The sequence below is a fragment of the Mustelus asterias genome, chromosome 10 (assembly GCF_964213995.1).
Source record: "Mustelus asterias chromosome 10, sMusAst1.hap1.1, whole genome shotgun sequence".
NCBI classification, from domain to species: Eukaryota; Metazoa; Chordata; class Chondrichthyes; order Carcharhiniformes; family Triakidae; genus Mustelus; species Mustelus asterias.
In genome coordinates, this window is record NC_135810.1 from 81,920,472 (window position 1) to 81,942,977 (window position 22,506).

A 22,506-nucleotide genomic window follows, 5' to 3' on the forward strand; every position below is an offset into this window, starting at 1 on the left:
CACGGAGTCTGTCCTATACTCGTGCTATGTAACTTCTACACTAACATCGCCCCCCCCCACCCCCCCCCCCCCAACCGCCCCCCACTCAGTGCCATGCATCAATTCATCAAAAAACACAGCAAGGTGTAATCCGGACCCATCTCCACCAATGTGAGCCTATCGCATTGTTCAACAAGCCATGCATAATCCAACACTTCACTCAACATTGACAAATATCAGGATCACTTATATGCTTTGCCCTCCAGCATTCTCAATATCCTTATCTGTCCGTTGAGCTTGAAGCTAATGTTGGTCAACATTAACATTGTTCAACCATGCCAGACATTCACGACAAGCACTGAAGCCTGCACCAGTGCTTTGTCCCGTTCAACCCAAATTTTACCTCACAATGTGTGACGACAATAATCTCTGCCTCAATGTCAACAAAATGAAGGAGATTGTCATCGACTTCAGGAAGTGTAGAGGAGAACATGCCCCTGTCTACATCAATAGGGACGAAGTAGAAATGGTTGAGAGCTTCAGATTTTTAGGTGTCCAGATCACCAATAACCTTTCCTGGTCCCTCCATGCTGGTGCTATAGTTAAGAAAGCCCACCAACTTGTCTATTTTCTCAGAAGAATATGGAAATTTGGCATGTCTGCTACAACTCTCACCAACTTTTACAGATGCACCATAGAAAGCATTCTTTCTCATTGTATTGCAGCTTGGTATGGCTCCTGCTCTGTCCAAGACCGCAAGAAACAATAAGGGATCGTGAACGAAGCCCAGTCCATCACTCAAACCAGCCTCCCACTCATTGACAATATCTACAATTCCCGCTGCCTCGGAAAAGCAGCCAGTATAATTAAGCACCCCACGCACCTCAGACATTCTCTCTTCTACCTTCTACCCTCGGGCAAAAGATACAAAGGCCTGAGGTCACATACCAACCAACTCAAGAACAGCTTCTTCCCTGCTGCCATCAGACTTTCAAATGGATCTCCCTCGCATTAAGTTAGTCTTTCTCTACACCCTGGCTATGACTGTAACACTACATTCTTCACCCTCTCCTTTCCTACTCCATGTACGCTATGCTTTGTCTGCGTAGCATGCAAGAAATAATACTTTTCACTGTATGCTAATACATGTGCCAATAATAAATCAAATCAAATACACATTGCAGATACCATTATATAGTTCCAAGGGATGTAGTACACGAGTCAGTCTTATACGTCAACTTGATTCATTTTGGCCATTGTGCACCAGAGACACAGGTGATTAATAAAACTAACTGAAGAAGGAATATGGCACAACCGTTGAAAGGAAAATACAGTTAAATGAACCAAACGGCATCAGATGAAAGATAGCTCTGGAGCAATAAACTATCCTTTTCTTTCAGATTATGTATGAACGACAGTGGATTTCCACCTTTTGGGAAAAGCATTATCGACCCAGCGACCACATCACAACTGCCTGAAAGATTCAAAGTTCAACCATTAAATAAAGGAGGACACGTGTAATCATCAGCTCAAAAGGGAGAGGACACATAGGTCACACTCAGGATTCAGCTCAAAGGGACAGGTCAAACTGCCAGGATTCAGCTCAAATGGACAGGTCACACTGCCAGGATTCAGCTCAAATGGACAGGTCACACAGAGGATTCAGCTCAAAGGGACAGGTCACACTGCCAGGATTCAGCTCAAAGGGACAGGTCACACAGAGGATTCAGCTCAAAGGGACAGGTCACACTGCCAGGATTCAGCTCAAAGGGACAGGTCACACAGAGGATTCAGCTCAAAGGGACAGGTCACACTGCCAGGATTCAGCTCAAAGGGACAGGTCACACCGAGGATTCATCTCAAACGGACAGGTCACACAGAGGATTCAGCTCAAAGGGACAGGTCACAATGCCAGGATTCAGCTCAAAGCAAAAGGTCACACTGAGGATTCAACTCAAAGGGAGAGGTCACACACTGAGGATTCAGCTCAAAGGGAGAGGTCACACACTGAGGATTCAACTCAAAGGGACAGGTCACACCGAGGATTCAGCTCAAAGTGACAGGTCACACTGAGGATTCAGCTCAAAGGCACAGGTCACACCGAGGATTCAGCTCAAATGGACAGGTCAAACTGCCAGGATTCAGTTCAAATGGGCAGGTCACACTGAAAGGATTCAGCTCACAGGGACAGGTCATAATGCGGATTCAACTCAAAGGAACAAGTCACACTGAGGATTCAGCTCAAAGGGACAGGTCACACTGCCAGGATTCAGCTCAAAGGGACAGTTCACACTGCCAGGATTGAGCTCAAAGGGACAAGTCAGACTGAGGATTCAGCTCAAAGGGACAGGTCACACTGAGGATTCGGCTCAAAGGGACAGGTCACACTGCCAGGATTCAGCTCAAAGGGATAGGTCACACTGAGGATTCAGCTCAAAGGGACAGGTCACACTGAGGATTCAGCTCAAAGGGACAGGTCACAATGCCAGGATTCAGCTCAAAGCAAAAGGTCACACTGAGGATTCAACTCAAAGGGAGAGGTCACACACTGAGGATTCAGCTCAAAGGGAGAGGTCACACTGAGGATTCAGTTTAAAGGGAGAGGTCACACACTGAGGATTCAACACAAAGGGACAGGTCACACAGAGGATACAGCTCAAAGGGACAGGTCACACTGAGGATACAGCTCAAAGGGACAGGTCACACCGAGGATTCGGCTCAAATGGACAGGTCAAACTGCCAGGATTCAGTTCAATGGGACAGGTCACACTGAAAGGATTCAGCTCAAAGGGACAGGTCACACTGACGATTCAGCTCACAGGGACAGGTCATAATGCAGATTCAACTCAAAGGAACAAGTCACACTGAGGATTCAGCTCAAAGGGACAGGTCACACTGCCAGGATTCAGCTCAAAGGGACAGGTCACACTGAGGATTCAGCTCAAAGGGACAGGTCACACTGCCAGGATTCAGCTCAAAGGGATAGGTCACACTGTGGATTCAGCTCAAAGAGACAGGTCACACTGAGGATTCGGCTCAAAGGGATAGGTCACACTGCCAGGATTCAGCTCAAAGGGATAGGTCACACTGAGGATTCAGCTCAAAGGGACAGGTCACGCTGAGGATTCAGCTCAAAGGGACAGGTCACACTGCCAGGATTCAGCTCAATGGGACAGGTCACACTGCCAGGATTCAGCTCAATGGGACAGGTCACCCTGAGGATTCAGCTCAAAGGGACAGGTCACACTGAGGGTTCAGCTCAAAGCAAAAGGTCACACACTGAGGATTCAGCTCAAAGGGACAGGTAACAATGCCAGGATACAGCTCAAGGGCACAGGTCACACTGAGGATTCAGCTCAAAGGGACAGGTCACACTGAGGATTCAGCTCAAAGGGAGAGGTCATACGGAGGATTCAGCTGAAAGGGACAAGAGACACTGTGGATTCAGCTCAAAGGGACAGGTCACACTGCCAGGATTCAGCTCAAATGGACAGGTCACACTGTGGATATAGCTCAAAGGGACAGGTCACACTGAGGATTCAGCTCAAAGGGACTGTCCAAACACCCAGGATCAGCTCAAAGGGACAGGTCACAATGCCAGGATTCAGCTCAAAGCAAAAGGTAACACTGAGGATTCAGCTCAAAGGGAGAGGTCACACACTGAGGATTCAGCTCAAAGGGAGAGGTCACACTGAGGATTCAGCTCAAAGGGACAGGTCACACTGAGGATTCAGCTCAAAGGGACAGGTCACACCGAGGATTCAGCTCAAAGAGACAGGTCACACTGCCAGGATTCAGTTCAAAGGGACAGGTCACACTGAGGAATCAGCTCAAAGGGACAGGTCACACTGAGGATTCAGCTCAAAACAAAAGGTCACACTGAGGATTCAGCTCAATGGGACAGGTCGCACTGAGGATTCAGCTCAAAGGTACAGGTCATAATGAGGATTAAACTCAAAGGGACAGCTCACACTGAGGATTCAGCTCAAAGGGACAGCTCACACTGAGGATTCAGCTCAAAGCAAAAGGTCACACTGAGGATTCAGCTCAAAGGTATGGGTCACACACTGAGGATTCAGCTCAAAAGGGACAGGTAACACTGCCAGGATACAGCTCAATGGCACAAGTCACACTGAGAATTCAGCTCAAAGGGACAGGTCACACCGAGGATTCATCTCAAAAGGACAGGTCACACTGAGGATTCATCTCAAACGGACAGATCACACTGAGGATTCAGCTCAAAGGGAAAGGTCACACCGAGGATTCAGCTCAAAGGCACAGGTTACACCGAGGATTCAACTCAAAGGCACAGTTTACACTGAGGATTCAGCTCAAAGGGACAGGTCACACTGAGGATTCGGCTCAAAGGGACAGGTCACACTGCCAGGATTCAGCTCAAAGGGACAGGTCACCCTGAGGATTCAGCTCAAAGGGACAGGTCACACTGAGGATTAAACTCAAAGGGCCAGGTCACAGCTCAAAGGTTCAGCTCAAAGCAAAAGGTCACACACTGAGGATTCAGCTCAAAGGGACAGGGAACACTGCCAGGATACAGCTCAAGGGCACAGGTCACACTGAGGATTCAGCTCAAAGGGACAGGTCATACGGAGGATTCAGCTAAAAGGGACAAGAGACACTGTGGATTCAGCTCAAAGGGACAGGTCACACTGCCAGGATTCAGCTCAAATGGACAGGTCACACTGCCAGGATTCAGCTCAAATGGACAGGTCACACTGAGGATTCAGCTCAAATCAAAAGGTCACACTGAGGATTCAGCTCAAAGGGACAGGTCACACTGAGGATTCTGCTCAAATGGACAGGTCACACTGCCAGGATTCAGCTCAAAGGAACAGGTCACACTGAGGATCCAGCTCAAAGGGACAGGTTGCACTGCCAGGATTCAGCTCAAAGGGACAGGTCACACTGCCAGGATTCAGCTCAAAGGGAAAGGTCATACGGAGGATTTAGCTGAAAGGGACAGGTCACACTGAGGATTCAGCTCAAAGGGACAGGTCACACCAAGAATTCAGCTAAAAGGGACAAGTGACACTGTGGATACAGCTCAAAGGGACAGGTCACACTGAGGATTCAGCTCAAAGGGACAGACCAAACACCCAGGATCAGCTCAAAGGGACAGGTCACAATGCCAGGATTCAGCTCAAAGCAAAAGGTAACACTGAGGATTCAACTCAAAGGGACAGGTCACACCGAGGATCCAGCTCAAAGGGACAGGTCACACCGAGGATTCGGCTCAAATGGACAGGTCAAACTGCCAGGATTCAGCTCAAAGGGACAGGTCACACTACCAGGATTCAGCTCAAAGGGGTAGGTCACACTGTGGATTCAGCTCAAAGGGACAGGTCACACTGAGGATTCGGCTCAAAGGGATAGGTCACACTGCCAGGATTCAGCTCAAAGGGATAGGTCACACTGAGGATTCAGCTCAAAAGGGACAGGTCACGCTGAGGATTCAGCTCAAAGGGACAGGTCACACTGCCAGGATTCAGCTCAATGGGACAGGTCACACTGCCAGGATTCAGCTCAATGGGACAGGTCACACTGAGGATTCAGCTCAAAACAAAAGGTCACACTGAGGATTCAGCTCAAAGGGACAGCTCGCACTGAGGATTCAGCGCAAAGCAAGAGGTCACACTGAGGATTCAGCTCAAAGATATGGGTCACACACTGAGGATTCAGCTCAAAAGGGACAGGTAACACTGCCAGGATACAGCTCAATGGCACAAGTCACACTGAGAATTCAGCTCAAAGGGACAGGTCACACCGAGGATTCATCTCAAAAGGACAGGTCACACTGAGGATTCATCTCAAACGGACAGGTCACACTGAGGATTCAGCTCAAAGGGAAAGGTCACACCGAGGATTCAGCTCAAAGGGAAAGGTCACACCGAGGATTCAGCTCAAAGGCACAGGTTACACCGAGGATTCAGCTCAAAGGGACAGGTTACACTGAGGATTCAGCTCAAAGGGACAGGTCACACTGAGGATTCTGCTCAAATCAAAAGGTCACACTGAGGATTCAGCTCAAAGGGACAGGTCACACTGAGGATTCTGCTCAAATCAAAAGGTCACACTGAGGATTCAGCTCAAATGGACAGGTCACACTGCCAGGATTCAGCTCAAAGGGACAGGTTGCACTGCCAGGATTCAGCTCAAAGGGACAGGTCACACTGCCAGGATTCAGCTCAAAGGGAAAGGTCATACGGAGGATTTAGCTGAAAGGGACAGGTCACACTGAGGATTCAGCTCAAAGGGACAGGTCATACTAAGAATTCAGCTAAAAGGGACAAGTGACATTGTGGATACAGCTCAAAGGGACAGGTCACACTGAGGATTCAGCTCAAAGGGACAGTCCAAACACCCAGGATCAGCTCAAAGGGACAGGTCACAATGCCAGGATTCAGCTCAAAGCAAAAGGTAACACTGAGGATTCAGCTCAAAGGAAGAGGTCACACACTGAGGATTCAACTCAAAGGGACAGGTCACACTGAGGATTCAGCTCAAAGGGACCGGTCACACTGAGGATTCAGCTCAAAGGGACAGGTCACACTGAGGATTCAGCTCAAAGGTTCAGGTCACACCGAGGATTCAGCTCAAAGAGACAGGTCACACTGCTAGGATTCAGTTCAAAGGGACAGGTCACACTGAGGAATCAGCTCAAAGGGACAGCTCACACTGAGGATTCAGCTCAAAGCAAAAGGTCACACTGAGGATTCAGCTCAAAGGTATGGGTCACACACTGAGGATTCAGCTCAAAAGGGACAGGTAACACTGCCAGGATACAGCTCAATGGCACAAGTCACACTGAGAATTCAGCACAAAGGTACAGGTCACACCGAGGATTCATCTCAAAAGGACAGGTCACACTGAGGATTAATCCCAAACGGACAGGTCACACTGCGGATTCAGCTCAAAGGGAAAGGTCACACCGAGGATTCAGCTCAAAGGCACAGGTTACACCGAGGATTCAACTCAAAGGCACAGGTTACACTGAGGATTCAGCTCAAAGGGACAGGTCACACTGAGGATTCGGCTCAAAGGGACAGGTCACACTGCCAGGATTCAGCTCAAAGGGACAGGTCACACTGCCAGGAATCAGCTCCGCGAGACAGGTCACACTGAGGATTCAGCTCAAAGGGACAGGTCATCCTGAGGATTCAGCTCAAAGGGACAGGTCACACGGAGGATTGAACTCAAAGGGCCAGGTCACACTGAGGGTTCAGCTCAAAGCAAAAGGTCACACACTGAGGATTCAGCTCAAAGGGACAGGGAACACTGCCAGGATACAGCTCAAGGGCACAGGTCACACTGAGGATTCAGCTCAAAGGGACAGGTCATACGGAGGATTCAGCTAAAAGGGACAAGAGACACTGTGGATTCAGCTCAAAGGGACAGGTCACACTGCCAGGATTCAGCTCAAATGGACAGGTCACCCTGAGGATTCAGCTCAAAGGGACAGGTCACACTGAGGATTCAGCTCAAATCAAAAGGTCACACTGAGGATTCAGCTCAAAGGGACAGGTCACACTGAGGATTCTGCTCAAATGGACAGGTCACACTGCCAGGATTCAGCGCAAATGGACAGGTCATACTAAGGACTCAGCTCAAAGGGACAGGTTGCACTGCCAGGATTCAGATCAAAGGGACAGGTCACACTGCCAGGATTCAGCTCAAAGGGAAAGGTCATACGGAGGATTTAGCTGAAAGGGACAGATCACACTGAGGATTCAGCTCAAAGAGACGGGTCACACCAAGAATTCAGCTAAAAGGGACAAGTGACACTGTGGACACAGCTCAAAGGGACAGGTCACACTGAGGATTCAGCTCAAAGGGACAGACCAAACACCCAGGATCAGCTCAAAGGGACAGGTCACAATGCCAGGATTCAGCTCAAAGCAAAAGGTAACACTGAGGATTGAACTCAAAGGGCCAGGTCACAGCTCAAAGGTTCAGCTCAAAGCAAAAGGTCACACACTGAGGATTCAGCTCAAAGGGACAGGGAACACTGCCAGGATACAGCTCAAGGGCACAGGTCACACTGAGGATTCAGCTCAAAGGGACAGGTCATACGGAGGATTCAGCTAAAAGGGACAAGAGACACTGTGGATTCAGCTCAAAGGGACAGGTCACACTGCCAGGATTCAGCTCAAATGGACAGGTCACACTGCCAGGATTCAGCTCAAATGGACAGGTCACACTGAGGATTCAGCTCAAATCAAAAGGTCACACTGAGGATTCAGCTCAAAGGGACAGGTCACACTGAGGATTCTGCTCAAATGGACAGGTCACACTGCCAGGATTCAGCTCAAAGGAACAGGTCACACTGAGGATCCAGCTCAAAGGGACAGGTTGCACTGCCAGGATTCAGCTCAAAGGGACAGGTCACACTGCCAGGATTCAGCTCAAAGGGAAAGGTCATACGGAGGATTTAGCTGAAAGGGACAGGTCACACTGAGGATTCAGCTCAAAGGGACAGGTCACACCAAGAATTCAGCTAAAAGGGACAAGTGACACTGTGGATACAGCTCAAAGGGACAGGTCACACTGAGGATTCAGCTCAAAGGGACAGACCAAACACCCAGGATCAGCTCAAAGGGACAGGTCACAATGCCAGGATTCAGCTCAAAGCAAAAGGTAACACTGAGGATTCAACTCAAAGGGACAGGTCACACCGAGGATCCAGCTCAAAGGGACAGGTCACACCGAGGATTCGGCTCAAATGGACAGGTCAAACTGCCAGGATTCAGCTCAAAGGGACAGGTCACACTACCAGGATTCAGCTCAAAGGGGTAGGTCACACTGTGGATTCAGCTCAAAGGGACAGGTCACACTGAGGATTCGGCTCAAAGGGATAGGTCACACTGCCAGGATTCAGCTCAAAGGGATAGGTCACACTGAGGATTCAGCTCAAAAGGGACAGGTCACGCTGAGGATTCAGCTCAAAAGGGACAGGTCACACTGCCAGGATTCAGCTCAATGGGACAGGTCACACTGCCAGGATTCAGCTCAATGGGACAGGTCACACTGAGGATTCAGCTCAAAACAAAAGGTCACACTGAGGATTCAGCTCAAAGGGACAGCTCGCACTGAGGATTCAGCGCAAAGCAAGAGGTCACACTGAGGATTCAGCTCAAAGATATGGGTCACACACTGAGGATTCAGCTCAAAAGGGACAGGTAACACTGCCAGGATACAGCTCAATGGCACAAGTCACACTGAGAATTCAGCTCAAAGGGACAGGTCACACCGAGGATTCATCTCAAAAGGACAGGTCACACTGAGGATTCATCTCAAACGGACAGGTCACACTGAGGATTCAGCTCAAAGGGAAAGGTCACACCGAGGATTCAGCTCAAAGGGAAAGGTCACACCGAGGATTCAGCTCAAAGGCACAGGTTACACCGAGGATTCAGCTCAAAGGGACAGGTTACACTGAGGATTCAGCTCAAAGGGACAGGTCACACTGAGGATTCTGCTCAAATCAAAAGGTCACACTGAGGATTCAGCTCAAAGGGACAGGTCACACTGAGGATTCTGCTCAAATCAAAAGGTCACACTGAGGATTCAGCTCAAATGGACAGGTCACACTGCCAGGATTCAGCTCAAAGGGACAGGTTGCACTGCCAGGATTCAGCTCAAAGGGACAGGTCACACTGCCAGGATTCAGCTCAAAGGGAAAGGTCATACGGAGGATTTAGCTGAAAGGGACAGGTCACACTGAGGATTCAGCTCAAAGGGACAGGTCATACTAAGAATTCAGCTAAAAGGGACAAGTGACACTGTGGATACAGCTCAAAGGGACAGGTCACACTGAGGATTCAGCTCAAAGGGACAGTCCAAACACCCAGGATCAGCTCAAAGGGACAGGTCACAATGCCAGGATTCAGCTCAAAGCAAAAGGTAACACTGAGGATTCAGCTCAAAGGGAGAGGTCACACGCTGAGGATTCAACTCAAAGGGACAGGTCACACTGAGGATTCAGCTCAAAGGGACCGGTCACACTGAGGATTCAGCTCAAAGGGACAGGTCACACCGAGGATTCAGCTCAAAGGTTCAGGTCACACCGAGGATTCAGCTCAAAGAGACAGGTCACACTGCTAGGATTCAGTTCAAAGGGACAGGTCACACTGAGGAATCAGCTCAAAGGGACAGCTCACACTGAGGATTCAGCTCAAAGCAAAAGGTCACACTGAGGATTCAGCTCAAAGGTATGGGTCACACACTGAGGATTCAGCTCAAAAGGGACAGGTAACACTGCCAGGATACAGCTCAATGGCACAAGTCACAGTGAGAATTCAGCACAAAGGTACAGGTCACACCGAGGATTCATCTCAAAAGGACAGGTCACACTGAGGATTAATCCCAAACGGACAGGTCACACTGCGGATTCAGCTCAAAGGGAAAGGTCACACCGAGGATTCAGCTCAAAGGCACAGGTTACACCGAGGATTCAACTCAAAGGCACAGGTTACACTGAGGATTCAGCTCAAAGGGACAGGTCACACTGAGGATTCGGCTCAAAGGGACAGGTCACACTGCCAGGATTCAGCTCAAAGGGACAGGTCACACTGCCAGGAATCAGCTCCGCGAGACAGGTCACACTGAGGATTCAGCTCAAAGGGACAGGTCATCCTGAGGATTCAGCTCAAAGGGACAGGTCACACGGAGGATTGAACTCAAAGGGCCAGGTCACACTGAGGGTTCAGCTCAAAGCAAAAGGTCACACACTGAGGATTCAGCTCAAAGGGACAGGGAACACTGCCAGGATACAGCTCAAGGGCACAGGTCACACTGAGGATTCAGCTCAAAGGGACAGGTCATACGGAGGATTCAGCTAAAAGGGACAAGAGACACTGTGGATTCAGCTCAAAGGGACAGGTCACACTGCCAGGATTCAGCTCAAATGGACAGGTCACACTGCCAGGATTCAGCTCAAATGGACAGGTCACCCTGAGGATTCAGCTCAAAGGGACAGGTCACACTGAGGATTCAGCTCAAATCAAAAGGTCACACTGAGGATTCAGCTCAAAGGGACAGGTCACACTGAGGATTCTGCTCAAATGGACAGGTCACACTGCCAGGATTCAGCGCAAATGGACAGGTCATACTAAGGATTCAGCTCAAAGGGACAGGTTGCACTGCCAGGATTCAGATCAAAGGGACAGGTCACACTGCCAGGATTCAGCTCAAAGGGAAAGGTCATACGGAGGATTTAGCTGAAAGGGACAGGTCACACTGAGGATTCAGCTCAAAGAGACGGGTCACACCAAGAATTCAGCTAAAAGGGACAAGTGACACTGTGGACACAGCTCAAAGGGACAGGTCACACTGAGGATTCAGCTCAAAGGGACAGACCAAACACCCAGGATCAGCTCAAAGGGACAGGTCACAATGCCAGGATTCAGCTCAAAGCAAAAGGTCACACTGAGGATTGAACTCAAAGGGCCAGGTCACACTAAGGATTCAGCTCAAAGGGACAGGTCACACCGAGGATTCAGCTCAAAGGGACAGGTCACACCGAGGATTCAGCTCAAAGAGACAGGTCACACTGCCAGGATTCAGTTCAAAGGGACAGGTCACACTGAGGATTCAGCTCAAAACAAAAGGTCACGCTGAGGATTCAGCTCAAAGGGACAGGTCATAATGAGGATTAAACTCAAAGGGACAGGTCACCCTGAGGATTCAGCTCAAAGGGACAGGTCACACTGCCAGGATACAGCTCAAAGGGACAGGTCACACCGAGGATTCATCTCAAACGGACAGGTCACACTGAGGATTCAGCTCAAAGGGAAAGGTCACACTGAGGATTTAGCTCAAAGGGACAGGTCACACTGAGGATTCAGCTAAAAGCAAAAGGTCACACTGAGGATTCGGCTCAAAGGCACAGGACACACTGCCAGGAATGAGCTCAAAGGGACAGCTCACACTGAGGATTGAACTCAAAGGGACAGGCCACACTGAGGATTCAGCTCAAAGGGACAGGCCACACTGCCAGGATTCAGCTCAAAGGGACAGGTTACACTGCCAGGATTCAGCTCAAAGGGACAGGTCACAATGCCAGTATTCAGCTCAAAAGGACAGGTAATACTGAGGATTCAGCTCAAAGGGACAGGTCACACGGAGGATTCAGCTCAAAGGGACAGGTCACACCGAGGATTCAGCTCAAAGGGACAGATCACCCTGCCAGGATTCAGCTCAAAGGGACAGGTCACACTGCCAGGATTCAGCTCAAAGGGACAGGTCACACTGAGGATTCAACTCAAATGGGCAGGTCACACTGAGGATTCAGTTCAAAGGGACAGGTCACATTGCCAGGATTCAGCTCAAAGGGACAGGTCACCCGGAGGATTCAGCTCAAATGGACAGGTCAGACTGCCAGGATTCAGCTCAAATGGACAGGTCACACAGCCATGATTCAGCTCAAATGGACAGGTCACACTGCCAGAATTCAGCTCAAAGGGACAGGTCACACTGAGGATTCAGCTCAAAGGGACAGGTCTCACTGCCAGGATTCAGCTCAAAGGGACAGCTCGGAGCTGAATCCTCAGTGTGAGCTGTCCCTTTGAGCTGAATCCTGGCAGTGAGACCTGTCCCTTTGAGCTGAATCCTCAGTGTAAGGGTCAGGTCACACTGAGGATTCGGCTCAAAGGGACAGGTTACACTGACAGGATTCAGCTCAAAGGGACAGGTTACACTGCCAGGATTCAGCTCAAAGGAACAGGTCACACTGAGGATCCAGCTCAAAGGGACAGGTTGCACAACCAGGATTCAGCTCAAAGGCACAGGACACACTGCCGGGAATGAGCTCAAAGGGACAGCTCACACTGAGGATTGAACACAAAGGGACAGGCCACACTGAGGATTCAGCTCCAAGGGACAGGCCACACTGCCAGGATTCAGCTCAAAGGGACAGGTCACACTGCCAGGATTCAGCTCAAAGGGACAGGTCACGCTGAGTATTCAACTCAAATGGGCAGGTCACACTGAGGATTCAGCTCAAAGGGACAGGTCACATTGCCAGGATTCAGCTCAAAGGGACAGGTCACCCGGAGGATTCAGCTCAAATGGACAGGTCAGACTGCCATGATTCAGCTCAAATGGACAGGTCACACTGCCAGGATTCAGCTCAAAGGGAGAGGTCATACGGAGGATTCAGCTAAAAGGGATAAGTGGCACTGTGGATTCAGCTCAAAGGGACAGGTCACAGTGAGGATTCAGCTCAAAGGGACAGATCAACCCCCAGGATCAGCTCGAAGGGACAGGGTCACACTGACGATTCAGCTCAAAGGGACAGGTCAAATTGCCAGGATTCAGCTCAAATGGACAGGTCACACTGCCAGGATTCAGCTCAAAGGGACAGGTCACACTGCCAGGATTCAGCTCAAATGGACAGGTCATACTTAGGATTCAGCTCAAAGGGACAGTTCAAACTGCCAGGATTCAGCTCAAATGGACAGGTCACACTGCCAGGATTCAGCTCAAATGGACAGGTCACACTGAGGACTCGGCTCAAAGGGACAAGTCACACTGAGGATTCAGCTCAAAGGGACAGGTCACACTGAGGATTCAGCTCAAAGGGACAGGTCATACTGAGGATTCGGCTCAAAGACACAGGTCACACTGAGGATTCAGCTCAAAGGGACAGGTCAGACTGCCGGGATTCAGCTCAAAGGGACAGGTCACACTGAGGATCTAGCTCAAAGGGACAGGTCACACCGAGGATTCAGCTAAAAGGGACAAGTGACACTGTGGATGCAGCTCAAAGGGACAGGTCACACTGAGGATTCAGCTCAAAGGGACAGACCAAACACCCAGCATCAGCTCAAAGGGACAGGTCACAATGCCAGGATTCAGCTCAAAGCAAATGGTAACACTGAGGATTCAGCGCAAAGAGAGAGGTCACACACTGAGGATTCAGCGCAAAGAGAGAGGTCACACACTGAGGATTCAGCGCAAAGAGAGAGGTCACACACTGAGGATTCAACTCAAAGGGACAGGTCACACTGAGGATTCAGCTCAAAGCAAAAGGTCACACTGAGGATTCGGCTCAAAGGCACAGGACACTCTGCCAGGATTGAGCTCAAAGGGACAGGACACACTGCCAGGATTGAGCTAAAAGGCACAGGACACACTGCCAGGATTCAGCTCAAAGGGACAGCTCACACTGAGGATTCAGCTCAAAGGGACAGGTCACACTGAGGATTCAGCTCAAAGGGACAGGTCATACTGAGGATTCAGCTCAAAGGGACAGGTAATACTGAGGATTGAACTCAAAGGGACAGGTCACACTGAGGATTCAGCTCAAAGGGACAGGTCACACTGCCAGGATTCAGCTCAAAGGGACAGGTCACACTGAGGATTCAGCTCAAAGGGACAGGTCACACTGAGGATTCAGCTCAAATGGACAGGTCACACTGCCAGTATTCAGCTCAAAGGGACAGGTCACACTGCCAGTATTCAGCTCAAAAGGACAGGTAATACTGAGGATTCAGCTCAAAGGGACAGGTCACACGGAGGATTCAGCTCAAAGGGACAGGTCACACCGAGGCTTCAGCTCATCGGGAGAAGTCATACTGAGGATTCAGCTCAAAGGGACAGGTCACAGTGAGGATTCAGCTCAAAGGGACAGGTCACACTGAGGATTCAGCTCAAAGGGACAGGTCACACTGAGGATTCAGCTCAAAGGGACAAGTCAAACAGAGGATGCAGCTCAAATGGACAGGTCACACTGCCAGGATTCAGCTCAAATGGACAGGTCACACTGAGGACTCGGCTCAAAGGGACAGGTCATACTGAGGATTCGGCTCAAAGACACAGGTCGCACTGAGGATACAGCTCAAAGGGACAGGTCAGACTGCCGGGATTCAGCTCAAAGGGACAGGTCACACTGAGGATCCAGCTCAAAGGGACAGGTCTCACCGAGGATTCAGCTAAAAGGGACAAGTGACACTGTGGATGCAGCTCAAAGGGACAGGTCACACTGAGGATTCAGCTCAAAGGGACAGACCAAACACCCAGGATCAGCTCAAAGGGACAGGTCACAATGCCAGGATTCAGCTCAAAGCAAAAGGTAACACTGAGGATTCAGCTCAAAGGGAGAGGTCACACACTGAGGATTCAACTCAAAGGGCCAGGTCACACTGAGGATTCAGCTCAAAGCAAAAGGTCACACTGAGGATTCGGCTCAAAGGCACAGGACACACAGAGGATTCGGCTCAAAGGGACAGGACACACTGCCAGGATTGAGCTCAAAGGGACAGCTCAAACTGAGGATTGAACTCAAAGGGACAGGTCACACTGAGGATTCAGCTCAAAGGGACAGGTCACACTGCCAGGATTCAGCTCAAAGGGACAGGTCACACTGCCAGTATTCAGCTCAAAAGGACAGGTAATACTGAGGATACAGCTCAAAGGGACAGGTCACACGGAGGATTCAGCTCAAAGGGACAGGTCACACCGAGGCTTCAGCTCATAGGGAGAAGTCATACTGAGGATTCAGCTCAAAGGGACAGGTAATACTGAGGATTCAGCTCAAAGGGACAGGTCATACAGAGGATTCAGCTCAAAGGGACAGGTCACAGTGAGGATTCAGCTCAAAGGGACAGGTCACACTGCCAGGATTCAGCTCAAATGGACAGGTCACACCGCCAGGATTCAGCTCAAATGGACAGGTCACACTGCCAGGATTCAGCTCAAAGGGAAAGGTCATGCGGAGGATTTAGCTCAAAGGGACAAGTCACACTGAGGATCCAGCTCAAAGGGACAGGTTACACTGAGGATTCAGCTCAAAGGGACAGGTCACACCGAGGATTCAGCTCAAAGGCACAGGTCACACTGAGGATTCAGCTCAAAGGGACAGGTCACACTGAGGATTCAGCTCAAAGGGACAGGTCACACTGAGGATTCAGGTAAAAGCAAAAGGTCACACTGAGGATTCGGCTCAAAGGCACAGGACACACTGCCAGGAATGAGCTCCAAGGGACAGCTCACACTGAGGATTCAGCTCAAAGGGACTGGTCACACTGAGGATTCAGCTCAAAGGGACAGGTCACACTGAGGATTCAGCTCAAAGGGACAGGTCACACTGCCAGGATTCAGCTCAAAGGGACAGGTCACACTGAGGACACAGCTCAAAGGGACAGGTCACACTGCCAGGATTCAGCTCAAAGGGAGAGGTCATACGGAGGATTCAGCTAAAAGGGATAAGTGGCACTGTGGATTCAGCTCAAAGGGACAGGTCACAGTGAGGATTCAGCTCAAAGGGACAGTTCAACCCCCAGGATCAGCTCGAAGGGACAGGGTCACACTGACGATTCAGCTCAAAGGGACAGGTCAAATTGCCAGGATTCAGCTCAAAGGGAAAGGTCACCCTGAGGATTCAGCTCAAAGGGACAGGTCACACTGCCAGGATTCAGCTCAAAGGGACAGGTCACACTGCCAGGATTCAGCTCAAATGGACAGGTCATACTTCGGATTCAGCTCAAAGGGACAGGTCAAACTGCCAGGATTCAGCTCAAATGGACAGGTCACACTGCCAGGATTCAGCTCAAATGGACAGGTCACACTGAGGACTCGGCTCAAAGGGACAAGTCACACTGACAGGATTCAGCTCAAAGGGACAGGTCATACTGAGGATTCGGCTCAAAGACACAGGTCACACTGAGGATTCAGCTCAAAGGGACAGGTCAGACTGCCGGGATTCAGCTCAAAGGGACAGGTCACACTGAGGATTCAGCTCAATGGGACAAGTGACACTGTGGATGAAGCTCAAAGGGCCAGGTCACACTGAGGATTCGGCTCAAAGGCACAGGACACACAGAGGATTCGGCTCAAAGGCACAGGATACACTGCCAGGATTGAGCTCAAAGGGACAGCTCAAACTGAGGATTGAACTCAAAGGGACAGGTCACACTGCCAGGATTCAGCTCAAAGGGACAGGTCACACTGCCAGTATTCAGCTCAAAGGGACAGGTCACACTGCCAGTATTCAGCTCAAAAGGACAGGTCATACTGAGGATTCAGCTCAAAGGGACAGGTCACACGAACGATTCAGCTCAAAGGGACAGGTCACACCGAGGCTTCAGCTCATAGGGAGAAGTCATACTGAGGATTCAGCTCAAAGGGACAGGTCACACTGAGGATTCAGCTCAAAGGGACAGGTCACACTGAGGATTCAGCTCAAAGGGACAGGTAATACTGAGGATTCAGCTCAAAGGGACAGGTCATACAGAGGATTCAGCTCAAAGGGACAGGTCACAGTGAGGATTCAGCTCAAAGGGACAGGTCACACTGCCAGGATTCAGCTCAAATGGACAGGTCACACTGCCAGGATTCAGCTCAAAGGGAAAGGTCATGCGGAGGATTTAGCTCAAAGGCACAAGTCACACTGAGGATCCAGCTCAAAGGGACAGGTTACACTGAGGATTCAGCTCAAAGGGAAAGGTCATACTGCCAGTATTCAGCTCAAAAGGAGAGGTAATAATGAGGATTCAGCTCAAAGGGACAGGTCACACTGAGGATTCAGGTCAAACGGACAGGTCATACTGAGTATTCAGCTCAAAGGGACAGGTAATACTGAGGATTCAGCTCAAAGGGACAGGTAATACTGAGGATTCAGCTCAAAGGGACAGGTCATACAGAGGATTCAGTTCAAAGGGACAGGTCATACTGAGGATTCAGCTCAAAGGGAAGGTCACAGTGAGGATTCAGCTCAAAGGGACAGGTCATACTGAGGATTCAGGTCAAAGGGACAGGTAATACTGAGGATTCAGCTCAAAGGGACAGGTCATACTGAGGATTCAGTTCAAAGGGACAGGTCATACTGAGGATTCAGCTCAAGGGGAAGGTCACAGTGAGGATTCAGCTCAAAGGGACAGTTCATACTAAGGATTCAGCTAAAAGGGACGGGTGACACTGTGGATTCAGCTCAAAGGGACAGGTCACACTGCCAGGATTCAGCTCAAAGGGACAGGTCACACTGAGGACTCGGCTCAAATGGACAGGTGAGACTGCCGGGATTCAGCTCAAATGGACAGGTCAGACTGCCAGGATTCAGCTCAAATGGACAGGTCACACTGCCAGGATTCAGCTCAAAGGGAAAGGTCACACTGAGGATTCAGCTCAAAGGGACAGGTCACACCGAGGATTGAGCTCAAAGCCACAGGTTACACCGAGGATTCAGCTCAAAGGCACAGGTTACACTGAGGATTCAGCTCAAAGGGACAGGTCACACCGAGGATTCATCTCAAACGGACAGGTCACACTGAGGATTCAGCTCAAAGGGACAGGTCACACTGAGGATTCAGCTCAAAGGGACAGGTCACACTGAGGATACAGCTCAAAGGGACAGGTCACACTGCCAGGATTCAGCTCAAAGGCACAGTTCTCACTGCCAGGATTCAGGTAAAAGGGATAAGTGGCACTGTGGATTCAGCTCAAAAGGACAGGTTAGAGTGAGGATTCAGCTCAAAGGGACAGATCAACCCCCAGGACCAGCTCGAAGGGACAGGGTCACACTGACGATTCAGCTCAAATGGACTGGTCAAATTGCCAGGATTCAGCTGAAAGGGAAAGGTCACCCTGAGGATTCAGCTCAAAGGGACAGGTCACACTGCCAGGATTCAGCTCAAATGGACAGGTCACACTGCCAGGATTCAGCTCAAAGGGACAGGTCAAACTGCCAGGATTCAGCTCAAATGGACAGGTCACACTGCCAGGATTCAGCTCAAATGGACAGGTCACACTGAGGACTCGGCTCAAAGGGACAAGTCACACTGAGGATTCAGCTCAAAGGGACCGGTCATACTGAGGATTCGGCTCAAAGACACAGGTCACACTGAGGATTCAGCTCAAAGGGACAGGTCACACTGAGGATCCAGCTCAAAGGGACAGGTCACACCGAGGATTCAGCTAAAAGGGACAAGTGACACTGTGGATGCAGCTCAAAGGGACAGGTCACACTGAGGATTCAGCTCAAAGGGACAGACCAAACACCCAGGATCAGCTCAAAGGGACAGGTCACAATGCCAGGATTCAGCTCAAAGCAAAAGGTAACACTGAGGATTCAGCTCAAAGGGAGAGGTCACACACTGAGGATTCAGCGCAAAGAGAGAGGTCACACACTGAGGATTCAACTCAAAGGGACAGGTCACACTGAGGATTCAGCTCAATGGGACAAGTGACACTGTGGATGAAGCTCAAAGGGCCAGGTCACACTGAGGATTCGGCTCAAAGGCACAGGACACACAGAGGATTCGGCTCAAAGGCACAGGACACACTGCCAGGATTCAGCTCAAAGGGACAGCTCAAACTGAGGATTGAACTCAAAGGGACAGCTCAAACTGAGGATTGAACTCAAAGGGACAGGTCACACTGAGGATTCAGCTCAAAGGGACAGGTCACACTGAGGATTCAGCTCAAAGGGACAGGTCACACCGAGGCTTCAGCTCATAGGGAGAAGTCATACTGAGGATTCAGCTCAAAGGGACAGGTCACAGTGAGGATTCAGCTCAAAGGGACAGGTCATACAGAGGATTCAGCTCAAAGGGACAGGTCACAGTGAGGATTCGCTCAAAGGGACAGGTCACACTGCCAGGCTTCAGCTCAAATGGACAGGTCACACTGCCACGATTCAGCTCAAATGGACAGGTCACACTGCCAGGATTCAGCTCAAAGGGAAAGGTCATGCGGAGGATTTAGCTCAAAGGGAAAGGTCACACTGAGGATCCAGCTCAAAGGGACAGGTTACACTGAGGATTCAGCTCAAAGAGAAAGGTCACACTGAGGATTCAGCTCAAAGGGACAGGTCATACTGAGGATTCAGGTCAAAGGGACAGGTAATACTGAGGATTCAGCTCAAAGGGACAGGTCAAACAGAGGATTCAGTTCAAAGGGACAGGTCATACTGAGGATTCAGCTCAAAGGGAAGGTCACAGTGAGGATTCAGCTCAAAGGGACAGGTCACACTGCCAGGATTCAGCTCAAAGCGACAGGTCACACTGAGGATTCGGCTCAAATGGACAGGTCAGACTGCCAGGATTCTGCTCAAATGGACAGGTCACACTGCCAGGATTCAGCTCAAAGGGAAAGGTCATGCGGAGGATTTAGCTCAAAGGGAAAGGTCACACTGAGGATCCAGCTCAAAGGGACAGGTTACACTGAGGATTCAGCTCAAAGAGAAAGGTCACACTGAGGATTCAGGTCAAACGGACAGGTCATACTGAGGATTCAGCTCAAAGGGACAGGTGATACTGAGGATTCAGCTCAAAGGGAAGGTCACAGTGAGGATTCAGCTCAAAGGGACAGGTCATACTGAGGATTCAGGTCAAAGGGACAGGTAATACTGAGGATTCAGCTCAAAGGGACAGGTCAAACAGAGGATTAAGTTCAAAGGGACAGGTCATACTGAGGATTCAGCTCAAAGGGAAGGTCACAGTGAGGATTCAGCTCAAAGGGACAGGTCACACTGCCAGGATTCAGCTCAAAGCGACAGGTCACACTGAGGATTCGGCTCAAATGGACAGGTCAGACTGCCAGGATTCTGCTCAAATGGACAGGTCACACTGCCAGGATTCAGCTCAAATGGACAGGTCACACTGCCAGGATTCGGCTCAAATGGACAGGTCAGACTGCCAGGATTCTGCTCAAAGGGACAGGTCACACTGCCAGAATTCAGCTCAAAGGGACAGGTCACACTGCCAGGATTCAGCTCAAAGGGACAGGTCACCCTCAGGATTCAGCTCAAAGGGACAGGGCACACTGAGGATTCAGCTCAAAGGGACAGGTCACACTGAGGATTCAGCTCAAAGGGACAGGTCACACTGAGGATTCAGCTAAAAGGGACAGGTCAGACTGCTGGGAACCAGCTCAAAGGGACAGGTCACACTGAGGATCCAGCTCAAAGGGACAGACCAAACACCCAGGATCAGCTCAAAGGGACAGGTCACAATGCCAGGATTCAGCTCAAAGCAAAAGGTAACACTGAGGATCCAGCTCAAAGGGAGAGGTCACACTGAGGATTCAGGTCAAACGGACAGGTCATACTGAGGATTCAGCTCAAAGGGACAGGTAATACTGAGGATTCAGCTCAAAGGGACAGGCCATACAGAGGATTCAGTTCAAAGGGACAGGTCATACTGAGGATTCAGCTCAAAGGGAAGGTCACAGTGAGGATTCAGCTCAAACGGACAGGTCATACTGAGGATTCAGGTCAAAGGGAGAGGTAATACTGAGGATTCAGCTCAAAGGGACAGGTCATACAGAGGATTCAGTTCAAAGGGACAGGTCATACTGAGGATTCAGCTCAAAGGGAAGGTCACAGTGAGGATTCAGCTCAAAGGGACAGGTCACACTGCAAGGATTCAGCTCAAAGGGACAGGTCGCACTGAGGATTCGGCTCAAATGGACAGGTCAGACTGCCAGGATTCTGCTCAAATGGACATGTCACACTGCCAGAATTCAGCTCAAAGGGACAGGTCACACTGCCAGGATTCAGCTCAAAGGGACAGGTCACCCTCAGGATTCAGCTCAAAGGGACAGGGCACACTGCCAGGATTCAGCTCAAAGGGACAGGTCACCCTGAGGATTCGGCTCAAAGGGACAGGTTACACTGCAAGGATTCAGCTCAAAGGGACAGGTTACACTGCCAGGATTCAGCTCAAAGGGAAAGGTCACACTGAGGATTCAGCTCAAAGGGACAGGTCATACTGAGGATTCAGCTCAAAGGGACAGTTTACACTGCCAGGATTCAGCTCAAAGCGACAGGTTACACTGAGGATTCAGCTCAAAGGGACAGCTCATACTTAGGATTCAGCTCAAAGGGACAGGTCACACTGCCAGGATTCAGCTCAAATGGACAGGTCATACTTAGGATTCAGCTCAAATGGACAGGTCACACTGAGGACTCGGCTCAAAGGGACAAGTCACACTGAGGATTCAGCTCAAAGGGACAGGTCACACTGAGGATTCAGCTCAAAGGGACAGGTCAGACTGCCGGGATTCAGCTCAAAGGGACAGGTCACACTGAGGATCCAGCTCAAAGGGACAGGTAACACCGAGGATTCAGCTAAAAGGGACAAGTGACACTGTGGATGCAGCTCAAAGGGACAGGTCACACTGAGGATTCAGCTCAAAGGGACAGACCAAACACCCAGGATCAGCTCAAAGGGACAGGTCACAATGCCAGGATTCAGCTCAAAGCAAAAGGTAACACTGAGGATTCTGCTCAAAGGGAGAGGTCACACACTGAGGATTCAGCGCAATGAGAGAGGTCACACACTGAGGATTCAACTCAAAGGGACAGGTCACACTGAGGATTCAGCTCAATGGGACAAGTGACACTGTGGATGCAGCTCAAAGGGCCAGGTCACACTGAGGATTCAGCTCAAAGCAAAAGGTCACACTGAGGATTCGGCTCAAAGGGACAGGACACACTGCCAGGATTGAGCTCAAAGGGACAGCTCAAACTGAGGATTGAACTCAAAGGGCCAGGTCACACTGAGGATTCAGCTC

At 50.2% G+C, this 22,506-nt stretch overlaps 1 protein-coding gene across 2 annotated transcripts in view; it reads right to left on the reverse strand.

Moving 5' to 3' along the window:
* Positions 1-22,506, reverse strand: part of msantd4 (Myb/SANT-like DNA-binding domain containing 4 with coiled-coils) — a 74,254-nt gene that overhangs the window by 8,553 nt on the left and 43,195 nt on the right. The window lies entirely within an intron of this gene.